This window comes from Podarcis gaigeae (assembly GCF_964106915.1).
Source record: "Podarcis gaigeae genome assembly, chromosome: 16".
NCBI lineage: Eukaryota > Metazoa > Chordata > Lepidosauria > Squamata > Lacertidae > Podarcis > Podarcis gaigeae.
In genome coordinates, this window is record NC_139693.1 from 4152459 (window position 1) to 4164421 (window position 11963).

The following is an 11963-nucleotide window of genomic DNA, read 5'->3' on the forward strand; positions in this document are numbered from 1 at the left end:
TACCAGATAATGGAGGCATATAATTTGGACAAAAAAAAATGGCTTCCAGGTGGAAAAATCAAAATTGGAAACAGAACTGTTAGATCCTAAAATTAAGAATTTGTCAAGAATGTATAACTTGCTGTTGAAATGGAATACTCAGGATGAAACGGTGAAATCTGCTATGATTAAATGGGCACAAGATGTTGGACATAATATGATGGCTGACTGGGAACAGTTATGGACCACAGGTATAAAGTTCACGGCATGTAATGCCTTAAGAGAGAATATAATGAAAATGATATACAGGTGGTACGTGACACCAGTCAAGCTTGCAAAAAATTATCATTTGCCCGATAATAAATGTTGGAAATGTAAAGAGACTGAAGGTACATTCTTTCATCTTTGGTGGACATGCCCAAGGATTAAGACCTTCTGGGAGATGATCTATAATGAAATGAAAAAGGTATTTAAATATACCTTTCTGAAGAAACCAGAGGCCTTTCTCCTGGGCATGGTCGGCCAATTGGTGCCAAAGAGGGACAGAACTTTTTTTATGTATGCCACAACAGCAGCAAGAATACTTATTGCAAAGTATCGGAAGACACAAGATCTACCCACCCGGGAAGAATGGCAGATGAAGGTGATGGACTATATGGAACTGGCGGAAATGACTGGCAGAATCCGAGACCAGGAAGAAGAGTCGGTGGAGGAAGATTGGAATAAATTTAAAGACTATTTACAGAAACATTGTAAAATTAATGAATGTTAGAATGATGTTGGAATGAATTTATGTGATTTTAGCAGAAATGTTACAAAGATTTAGGAAAAAACAGACTGTTAATTGATGAAAGGAGAGAAAGTAAAGCTATATTAATATCAAGATAAATTACAGGACAAAAATTTGAAAAGAGGGAAAGGATTTGCTGAAATGGATAATCGATCTAGAATACAAAAAAGGGAGGTGTGAGGAGGTCGGGGAAATAAGCTAATGAAAGTTAAGTAATGGGAAGATTTGCTGTATTTTTCTTTGTTTTTTCTTTTTTGCTTAATGGATTTTAATTCTCTGCTTTTTCTCTTTTATATTTCTTTTTTTTTCCTTTTCTTTTTTTTCTTTTGTATTTTATCCTTTTTTCTTTACCTATTGGGATGTGTGGTATTGTTTTTTGTTTAAAATGATGTTTTTTGCTTTTTCTTTTTGTACCTCTTAAAACTTTAATAAATATCTTATAAAAAAAATGAATCGTGTCCGATGGTGTTGCCTGGAGTGCTACAGGCGCAACCAATGCTCGGGCCATCTTGAACGCCTCAGGCCCACAGAGGCTGAGGAATAGGCCTCGCTTACGCTTCTGTGATATTTCCGTCAGCTCTTTGGCTTGGAGGTAGCAGTCGAACCGAGCGAGGTGGGAGCCCCATGATTCTGCGGCTGGCGCAAACGGCGGTAGAGGCACGAGTGAAGCCATGGTTCCGATGCCGATGTGCAATGGATGGAACGCAGTGCTCTAGCCAGAACAGTCAGCTCTGAATTGGTTCTGTTCAGTGATTTCGCTCAGTGTTTTAGCTCAGTGATTCAGCTCCGCTCAGAGGGTGGCTGCATCTGGCTGTGCTCTGTTGTCCATCCATCCCATCCTCGTCACCAGTGTTAAGTTGTGGGTGAGCATATCAGACGACACAGCGATTCCTCAACAGCTCTTGTTTATTCACAGGCCCGAACAGAACTGAACTGAAGGGTTCAGCCAGCCTGCTTACCGTATATAGAGCTCCACTACAACGCAACAGTAACCACTTTCTGTAACTATCCAATCACTGAACGTCACTTTCGATCCCTTATTTGCATATGTGGACCTGAACTATCTACAGTATCCCCCTGCTGACCCAGGGTGAGAACTTTGGTACATAACATTTACCCTAAGAGGTTTTGGCACCCTTCACAAACTACAATTCCCATGAATCTTTGTGGGTTGGGGGGGAATCAATGTGTTATAAGAAAAAACTGCTCCTTTACCCCTTGTGGGGTATCCAAGAGCCAGTATCTTTATCTCCCTGGCAGTATCCCAACAACCTGATCATGCCTTATCAATTGCTTTTTCTGGGTAGCCTGGCCATTCCTTGGAGGTGGTAAGTACTTGGTTCCTGAATCTCTTACGCATATTGATAATGTGCTCAACTTAACAGATACAGTGGTACCTCAGGTTACAGACGCTTCAGGTTACAGACTCTGCTAAACCAGAAATAGTACCTCAGGTTAAGAACTTTGCTTCAGGATGAGAACAGAAATTGCGTGGTGGCAGTGTGGCGGCAGCAGGAGGCCCCATTAGCTAAAGTGGTGCTTCAGGTTAAGAACAGTTTCAGGTTAAGAACAGACCTCTGGAACGAATTAAGTTCTTAACCAGAGGTACCAGAGGTACTTGCCAGTCTGTATTTATAGGGAGGTGTAAGCCCCTACAGTTCAAAGACAATTGGAAAGCTTTCCCCATTTCCTTCCTCCTTGCAGGGAAATATTTGAGGTCAATTTGGGAGAGTCAAAATGGCTTCAGGATTGTTCTCCTGTGCTATTTCAGACATTGTGGTTTATATACAGTGGTACCCTGGTTTACAACCATAATCCGTTCCCGGAGGTCCGGTTGTAAACCAAAACAAGTTGTAACGCAAGGTGCGCTTTCGCCAGTGGGGCCTCAAAAAAAATAATGGGGCGTAATAAAAAAAAATGGGTTGCAATCCAAAAAAGGGACACGCACTTCCGTGTTTGATGTGGTTGTGATTCAAAACAGTTGCAAACCAAGGTACCACTGTATGTGTTTGCCTTGTACATTTATTGAACATTTATTTTATATATATAAGACCTTAGAATTTCTGTAACACATGGATGATTAAAGTGGTATCGTAGTGCTCTAAATGCATGGTGCAGATGGGACCTAAGCACCAAATGTGAAGAGTGGGATCCTGTCCACCTCTACTCTGAGCAAAGCAAGCCTGGTTGCTCTGAGTGGGACTTACTCACACGTATGTGTGACCTTGACAGATTAGAGAACTGGGCCAAAACAAACAAGATGAATTTTAACAGGGAGAAATGTAAAGTATTGCACTTGGGCAAAAAAAAATGAGAGGCACAAATACAAGATGGGTGACACCTGGCTTGAGAGCAGTACATGTGAAAAGGATCTAGGAGTCTTGGTTGAACACAAACTTGACATGAGCCAACAGTGTGACACAGCAGCTAAAAAAGCCAATGCGATTCTGGGCTGCATCAATAGGAGTATAGCATCTAGATCAAGGGAAGTAATAGTGCCACTGTATTCTGCTCTGGTCAGACCTCACCTGGAGTACTGTGTCCAGTTCTGGGCACCACAGTTCAAGAAGAATACTGACAAACTGGAACGTGTCCAGAGGAGGGCAACCAAAATGGTCAAAGGCCTGGAAACGATGCCTTATGAGGAACGGCTAAGGGAGCTGGGCATGTTTAGCCTGGAGAAGAGGAGGTTAAGGGGTGATATGATAGCCATGTTCAAATATATAAAAGGATGTCACATAGAGGAGGGAGAAAGGTTGTTTTCTGCTGCTCCAGAGAAGCGGACATGGAGCAATGGATGCAAACTACAAGAAAGAAGATTCCACCTAAACATTAGGAAGAACTTCCTGACAGTAAGAGCTGTTTGACAGTGGATTTTGCTGCCAAGGAGTGTGGTGGAGTCTCCTTCTTTGGAGGTCTTTAAGCAGAGGCTTGACAACCATATGTCAGGAGTGCTCTGATGGTGTTTCCTGCTTGGCAGGGGGTTGGACTCAATGGCCCTTGGGGTCTCTTCCAACTCTATGATTCTATGATTCTATGTGTGTGGCCGTAGGACTGCCACCTTAGGCACTTTAAACAGCAGCAACTGGCTATAACTTATAGGTTGTTGAATTTAAAGAGCAGGAATCTCCTCCTCGGGCTGCTGAGAGGATTATATTAATTTAACCTGCCCCACAATTCCATTTAATTAACCGCCATCACTTTGTGAGTTATTCTTCTCTCATCTCCATTGCTCTGCAAGGCAGATTCCTGGAAAATAGCAAGGATGCCCCAGCAGGGATGAGCTACATAGGAAACTGCTCATACAGAGTCAGACCATCAACAAGTGTAGCTCTGTGCTCTCGACACTGGCTGGCAGAAGCTCTCTAGGAGATTGTCCCCCCCCCCAAGTCCTACCTGGAGAAGCGGGAGAATGAACTTGAGACTTTTTGCATGCAGGGCTGCTGCTTGTGCTGGGCCCGGGGATAACCCGGGTAACATGGTCCAGATCCGATCCTGAATCCAAGGGTTCTGCGAGGAGTCAGTCCAACAGGGCCAAGGCAGGACACAAGGCAGGAAACCAGGCAAGGTCAGGCGCAGGATCATAGGCAGGTTCTGGCAAACAGCAACATTGCTCCCACAACCTGGGACGGGGTCTGACAGCCTTTTATCTTTGTCGGGGTAACGGCCGGTCCTGATCCCCCGGCGACTCACCTCCCTGTCTCGCCCAAAGGCGAGCACTCCTCCTGCGAGTACTCAGGTCTCTCCTTCTCTCAGACCTCAGTCTCGGCAGCTCGGGAGATGTCGGTGGGTTACTAGACCCAGAGGCTGCCTCAGCCATCCTCTGACCCAACCAGTAGTGGAGCAGCTGTAAGCGATGGCCCAGCTGGAGGCAACGAGGGAATCCCTGCATCTGGAGCCAGGGCAGGCTCAGGCCCCGGACTCGGCCCAGCTGGTGCTTGTTGCAGGGGAACCTGTGCAGACTGGGGCTCTTCAGGATCAGGCCCCAGACTAGGTTCAGCTGCCGCCTGAGGCAAAGGATCCGGTGTGGACTGAGACTCCTCTCGCTCCGAGTCCGATCCCGAGTCCCAGGCCACTTCCTACCTGCTACCACTGCTACCACTTCCATCCTTAAGGTTTCATTGGCACAAAATGCAGTACAGATCTGTAGGTGTAGACCTTCTCCCAACTTAAACTAGTTCGTTAAGAAAATCCCCAAACTCGGTTCTATGGGTGACTCTTGGTCAGCTCCCTGCGGTAGTTTATAGTTGCACTTTGTTTTTAAATTTATTGTTGTACATTGTTTTAATTGTTTGTTTTCCTTCTGTGACTGTACCCCCAAGTGTGTTTTATAAGCTGGTCTCTGACCGTAATAATTTTTTTTAAAAAATAATTTTTATTAACAGGCCAATCACATCACATTATTCAAATCACATTAGTTCCAAATTATACAGCCAAATTTTAAATTTTGTTGAGGGTACCCATACATCAAGCTCCGCACGAGTCCAAAACTCCGGATAACTCCAGGCATCACTTATATTACTGCTTTAATTAGACAGTTCTATCCAGTTCGATCTGGATAGTTGTTTATTACTTTCTTTCTCTTCTTGTTGTTATCGTATATTCCTTTCTTTGCGATCTCTGATGATTTTCACAAGCAGATTGAAAACTGGCGTCTCTGTGTGGGTTTTGTACTCTTTAAAGATCATATCACTCAGGGACAGCCTCTGTTAAACGCTTCCATAAACAAAATTAATCTTCGGTCTGTCATTTATTTTTCTCAGGCTAGCCAAATAAATGAATCAGGGGGCTCTGTCAGGTCAAACTTGCGTTCCAACATTCCTTCTCTTTCAAACAATCCTGATTCTCCTCCCCCTGTCCTTCTTTCTCCGGCAAGCCTGTCTTGGCGAGACGCCATTTTTTAACTGCGTCATAAAAAAAATTCCTCTTTCTCACCATTCACCAATCTTCTCTCCTGTTGTAATCCATCCCACACAGTTCTTAAAATCCTGCTTATGATTAGTAAAAACGCGACGATCTTATTTCTATCTGGGGTGAAGGGTTATTAATATCACATCGTGCAAAAAAAAAAAGAGTTTTTTCCTCCACCCCCCCCCTTCATTCCAAACATACAGTCTCCTAGTGGTGATTCATCAGAAGATTTACGTATCCATCCATCACTCCCGGTCACAGAGATCCATTAATCAGCAGTCTTATCTGTCAAGCATTACTTGATGTATGTGCTTCAGCTTCCTTTCCAATCATATGTTTCCAATTATAGTTCCAAGCTGAAGCAACCAGCACGCGCTAATTGGAATTGGCGTCAGGAAGATCTGACTTCACTGAGGGCTCATGCCAAGGGTTCGACACCCCCATCTCTCGGATGAGGGGGTGCATTGTGAACACCGCTGGCAAGACAGTTCCCCCCACCTCTTGGGGGGGGGAAGGCTGCATACTTCCCATAGCAACCCCTTAATTACCTCGTATGGGTCAGAGAGATGTTATTGTCGGCCATCTTCCAACGCGCCACCTGGTGGCCCGTAATAAATTATCTATCTCTCTATCAGTCGCCAAGCAAAGTGTGGTCAAACGTGGCCTTGGAATTTCTGGAAATAAACTTCTAAAGCTGATTCACTTTGGAATCAGATGAGCGTAAGAAGAGCCCAAATACCAGGATCAGGCCGAAAGGGGCCAACCTAGTCCAGCATCCTGTCTCTGTACTGGTCCGATGCCCCTAAGAAACTAGGAATCCAGATAGACTTGCTCTGGACCTGAGGGATCCATAGGAACATCAGCTGGCTGCTGGATGAGGCCAGAGGGGACCCAGTCTAGCCCAGCCTCCTGTTCTCACAGTGGCAAATGAAATGCCTCTTCTGTTAGATACGAAAAATTTTCTTTTCTTTTCTTTTCTTTTCCAATGCCCTGGATTTGAACTGACTCCCTGGGAGCAAACTGCTCTCCACTCCAATCAAGCAGTTTCTAAACGCTGTGAAATAAAATAAATATAATATTATGAACGGTGATGAGTTTTAGCTTTAGGAAACAAGATTTCAAATCACTCCCATTTCCTCAGCTTTAAGTAGGAGTCTGTGGTTCTGCCAGATTCGAAATGTGTACAAACTTCCTCCCTCTGCTGTGCATCCACTTGGAAGATGCATCTGCCATGCTAAAGCGTCCACATGAATACAAATAGAAATATAAATACAAATAATATCACTGAACACCACACGCAGAGGAAAATTGCTTTGCAAAAATGTCACCACCCGCTGTGTGTCTCCCCCCCCCCCAGCCCTTCGGAGGAGGCACATAGGAGAGAGAAAATGGTTCCCCTTGTTCTTTTAGTTCCCTGAAATGAGCCATAAGATATGGGCGTAAGAGATGCATTGAAGAAGGCACAGAGAGTCCCAAAGTCATGGGAAGAGCCTTTTGCCCTTGTGGGAAGTGTTGTGTATTGAGTCAAAGGATTTTATATCTGTATTATTATTGTCTGTATTGCATTAGGGTAAAGTAACTGCCTTTTGGTTCCAGAGGGTACAGCTACTATTGGTTCATTTAAGCTGCTGTATTTGGATCCTCTGTCTTATTGGTTTCCTCCAAAAGGCAGGACTGTGATTACCTGAGATTGTTCCCTCCAAAATGTATCCTTTCTAGTTAGTTCCCTCTCCCTATAAATGTAGCTCTCCCCTCCTCAGGCCCCAGTCTTGTTTGCTTTAATAAAGAAGTGTTACTAGAGAACTGTCTCCAGCATATTATGTCAAGAGAGCTGAAATCACAAACCCCACGTCACAACAACTGGCGACGAGGATGGGTTCCGGAATGCTGAGGAGTGGTTAAGCGCAGCCCTGCCTCAGAGAGTCCGGATTGTAGCTAAAACAAGACTCACTGCCCACAGGACAATGGAGAGTCCAAGGGTATTGGAGCCCTTCCAGCCATCAGAGCCCAACACGTGGGAAGACTACGTCGAACGCTTCGAGTTCTTCGCAGAGGCTCAAGGGATCACTGATGCCAGCAAAAGAAGGGCCACATTCCTGAGCTACTGTGGGCCTGAGATCTTCACGCTGGCCAAGGCATTGCTTGCTCCAGCGAAGCTAAGTGAGACATCTCTCAAAGATATTCTTGCCTGCCTAACAAGCCATTTGGCGCCTACTGAGACCAAGATAGCCCGGCAGATGGAGTTTCATAAGAGGCAGCAGCGTGCTGGGGAGTCTGTATCTGCATTTCTAGCTGAACTGCGGAAGCTCGCTCAGCACTGCGACTTCCAAGATCTGGAAGAGACTCTCCTGGATCGTTTTATCGGTGGTCTGAGCAGCAAGAAAGCCAGAAGACGCATCGTGGCTAAAGAAGAGGTTACCCTTGCTTCAGCCTTGAAGGAGGCCACCGCCACGGAGAATTATGAAAGAGAGGAGCTTGATGCCAGTCGCAGGGCCCCTAAGCCACAGATAGAAGTTGCGCATGCCATGGACGAGCTAGAGGCTACTCCGAGCCAGAGCCCAGTCCGTGGGGTCGAGTCAGTGCGTCAGGCCTGCACAGTGCACAAACATCACCGAGGCAGGTGCCCTGGTTGTGGCGGAAACCATGAGCGGAAGAGTTGTCGTTTCCGGGATGCTATGTGCCGGACGTGCGGAAAGACAGGTCACATCGCCAGGGTCTGTAGATCGGCGGCGTTGGGAGCGACAGGAGCACCTAGACTGGAGCATCGCAGACCGCCCACAGCAACCCATGTTCCACAGGACTGCCACTACGCAACGGAGATCAACGGGAGGGTCGTGCAGTTTCCAGCGCAAGGCAAGGCACACGTCAAGGTGAAGATTGAGGGTCAGCTGTGCGACATGGAGGTGGACTCCGGATCTGGATTCACTATCGTGTCGGACCAGACCGCGAGGACATTCTTCCCCAGGGGTAAGTTGCCCCCTCTGGAGCCCTTCCCGGCAACTTTGCAGTCATACTCAGCGGGCCGCATCCATGTCATGGGAATGTGTGCCGTGAGAGTACAGTTCCGCGACAAACAGGCGGTACTCAAACTGGTGATTGCGAAGGGCAGTCGCCCCAGTCTCCTGGGCACTGACTGGTTCCCCGCCCTGGGACTGAGTATATCAGGGCTTAATTCAATCCAAACCTGCCCTGACATGAGCGAGGCATTATGCAAAGAATTTGCTGGTTTCTTTAATGGAAAACTGGGTTGTTATAAAGGGCCCCCAGTTGACTTCGAATTGGACCCTGGGGTGGCCCCAATCCGACTCAAACCGAGGCGAGTGCCATTTGCACTGCAACCCAAGATCGAAGCAGAGCTGGATAAATTGGTCAAGCAGGGAGTTCTCTCACCCGTGGACTCCGCTAAGTGGGAGACTCCAATCGTCACGCCCCTTAAAGCAAATGGGGAAGTCAGGATCTGTGCTGATTACAAATGTACTATCAATAAGGCACTCAGGGGAAACTCATACCCCATTCCAGTCGTATCACATCTGTTGGCTAAACTGGCTGGGGGCAAGGTGTTCGCCAAAATTGACCTGGCACAAGCTTACCAACAGCTGCCAGTAACCCCACAATCAGCGGAAGCACAGACTATTGTCACACATAAAGGGGCGTTCAGAGTTAACAGATTACAATTTGGAGTTTGTGTGGCCCCAGGGATTTTTCAAGGGCTCATGGAACGCCTGTTAAGAGGTCTGCCGGGGGTCTTGCCATTTTTTGATGACGTTTTGATTGCTGGAAAAGACCCACAGGAACTGGTTGCGCGTGTCCGTGCAGTGTTGCTCAAGTTCAAGGAGGTGGGATTGCAACTAAAAAAGGAAAAATGCAGTTTTGGGGTGCCAACTGTGGATTTCTTGGGGTTTAAAATTGATGCATCAGGCATCCACCCCACAGATGCTAAGGTTAAGGCCATCATCGAGGCACCACGACCACAGAACAAGACGGAGTTGCAGTCATTCCTGGGACTTATTAACTTTTATCATTCGTTCTTACCCCAGAAAGCTTCGGTAGCTGAACCATTACATAGACTGTTGCAGAAAAAGAATGTGTGGCGATGGGGGCAGGAGCAGCAGAAGGCTTTTGACTCCTTGCGAGGAATGCTGAGTAGCATGAGCGTCCTTGCTCATTATGATGAGTCGAAGCCTCTGGTCCTGGCATGTGATGCCTCTCAATACGGTCTGGGGGCGGTGCTGAGTCATAGGGAACCAGATGGGTCGGAAAAGCCCATCTCTTTCTATTCCCGTACGTTGTCGGCCACGGAGCGCAACTATGCTCAAATTGACAAAGAGGCGCTTGCAATTGTGGCAGGAATCAAAAAGTTCCATGATTATGTGTACGGTCGCCATTTCTCCATTGTAACGGACCACAAACCACTGTTAGGGTTGTTCAACCTGAACAAACAAACGCCACAAATTCTCTCCCCCAGAATGTTGCGCTGGTTTATATTCCTGAACGGGTTCCAGTACACCTTGACCCATGTGCCAGGGAAGCGGTTGTGCCACGCTGATGCACTGAGTCGATTGGGGAAAACTGTGCTGTGAAAGTGCTCGAAAGGTATGATGTGTGTACCTCTGTGGCCAGGATAACATATGCTCCAAATATTACGCTAAAGGAGCATGAATGATTCAGGAAACACCCCAAGTCCCATTAAGAGGAATATCCAAGATGAAGTTGTGGAAAAACAAAGCTAAACGGCTTCCTGAGCAAAGGGGTGGCTGACATGAAAGGTAATTTATTGGAACATGCTACATTTAGTCCTCCTAGTGGTGCAGCAAGAAAGCTGCTAGCACATTAAGTTCCTAGACATTAGTGCATAGGTAGGCAAACTAAGGCCCGGGGCCCAGATCCGGCCCAATCGCCTTCTAAATCCAGCCCACGGACGGTCCGGGAATCAGCGTGTTTTTACATGAGTAGAATGTGTCCTTTTATTTAAAATGCATCTCTGGGTTATTTGTGGGGCCTGCCTGGTGTTTTTACATGAGTAGAATGTGTCCTTTTATTTAAAATGCATCTCCGGGTTATTTGTGGGGCCTGCCTGGTGTTTTTAGATGAGTAGAATGTGTGCTTTTATTTAAATGCACCTCTGGGTTATTTGTGGGGCATAGGAATTCGTTCATTTTTTCCCTTCAAAATATAGTCCGGCCCCCACAAGGTCTGAGGGACAGTGGACCAGCCCTCTGCTGAAAAAGTTTGCTGTGACCTCTGCATTAGCACATAGAATCGTGGGATTGTGGAGTTGGAAGGGACCCCAAAAGCCATCTAGTCCAGCCCCCCAGGGAATCTCAACACATAGTCCCCCATCCAATCTGAAACCATACAGGACCCAGCTTAGCTTTGCAAAGTAATTAATTGGTTGGGGACCTGCATCACAAATTCATAAAAGGTAAAGGACCCCTGACAGTTAAGTCCAGTCGCAAACGACTCTGGGGTTGCAGCGTTCATCTAGCTTTACAGGCCGAGGGAGCCGGCGTTTGTCCGCAGACAGTTTTTCCGGGTCATGTGGCCAGCATGACTAAGCCGGAGCAGTACCTACCGTATTTTTCGCTCTATAACACGCACCAGACCATAACACGCACATAGTTTTTAGAGGAGGAAAATCTGTAGGCATGCCACCCGTAGGCATTCCCTCCATAACACGCACAGACATTTCCCCTTACTTTCTAGGAGGAAAAAAGTGAGTGTTATGGTGCAAAAAATGCGGTATTTATCTACTTGCACTTTTTGGGGTGCTTTCGAACTGCTAGGTTGGCAGAAGCAGGGACCGAGCAACAGGAGCTCACCCCGTCGCGGGGATTCAAACCGCCAACCTCCTGATCGGCAAGCCCTAGGCTCAGTGGTTTAGACCACAGCACCACCCTCGTCCCCACAAATTCATACAAATGTGCAATTCGAAGGCTGGTGTTTTTCCAGTTCTCATACCATTTTTGGAAACTGAATCTGAATCTGTTGAATGGTCTCTTTAAATTTGAAGGTTCATTATTGTTTCACAAGATGTGTATGTCTTTAAGGGCCAGAGTAAATAACGTGACCTAGTTTTACAGCTGTGAAGCAGTGTAGCAGGTGGTAATTAAGCTGTTGGGTATGGTATTTTACATGGGTTCTTTGAAGAAAATATGTTGGCATGGGGTCACTAATTTGACTACCTTTACCCCACCTAGATTCACTTGATGTTCCTAGCAATTCAGATGCAACTTGACTCCAGTGTTATGTGTTTGGATGAATTACTGTCATGTCAGCATCCCCC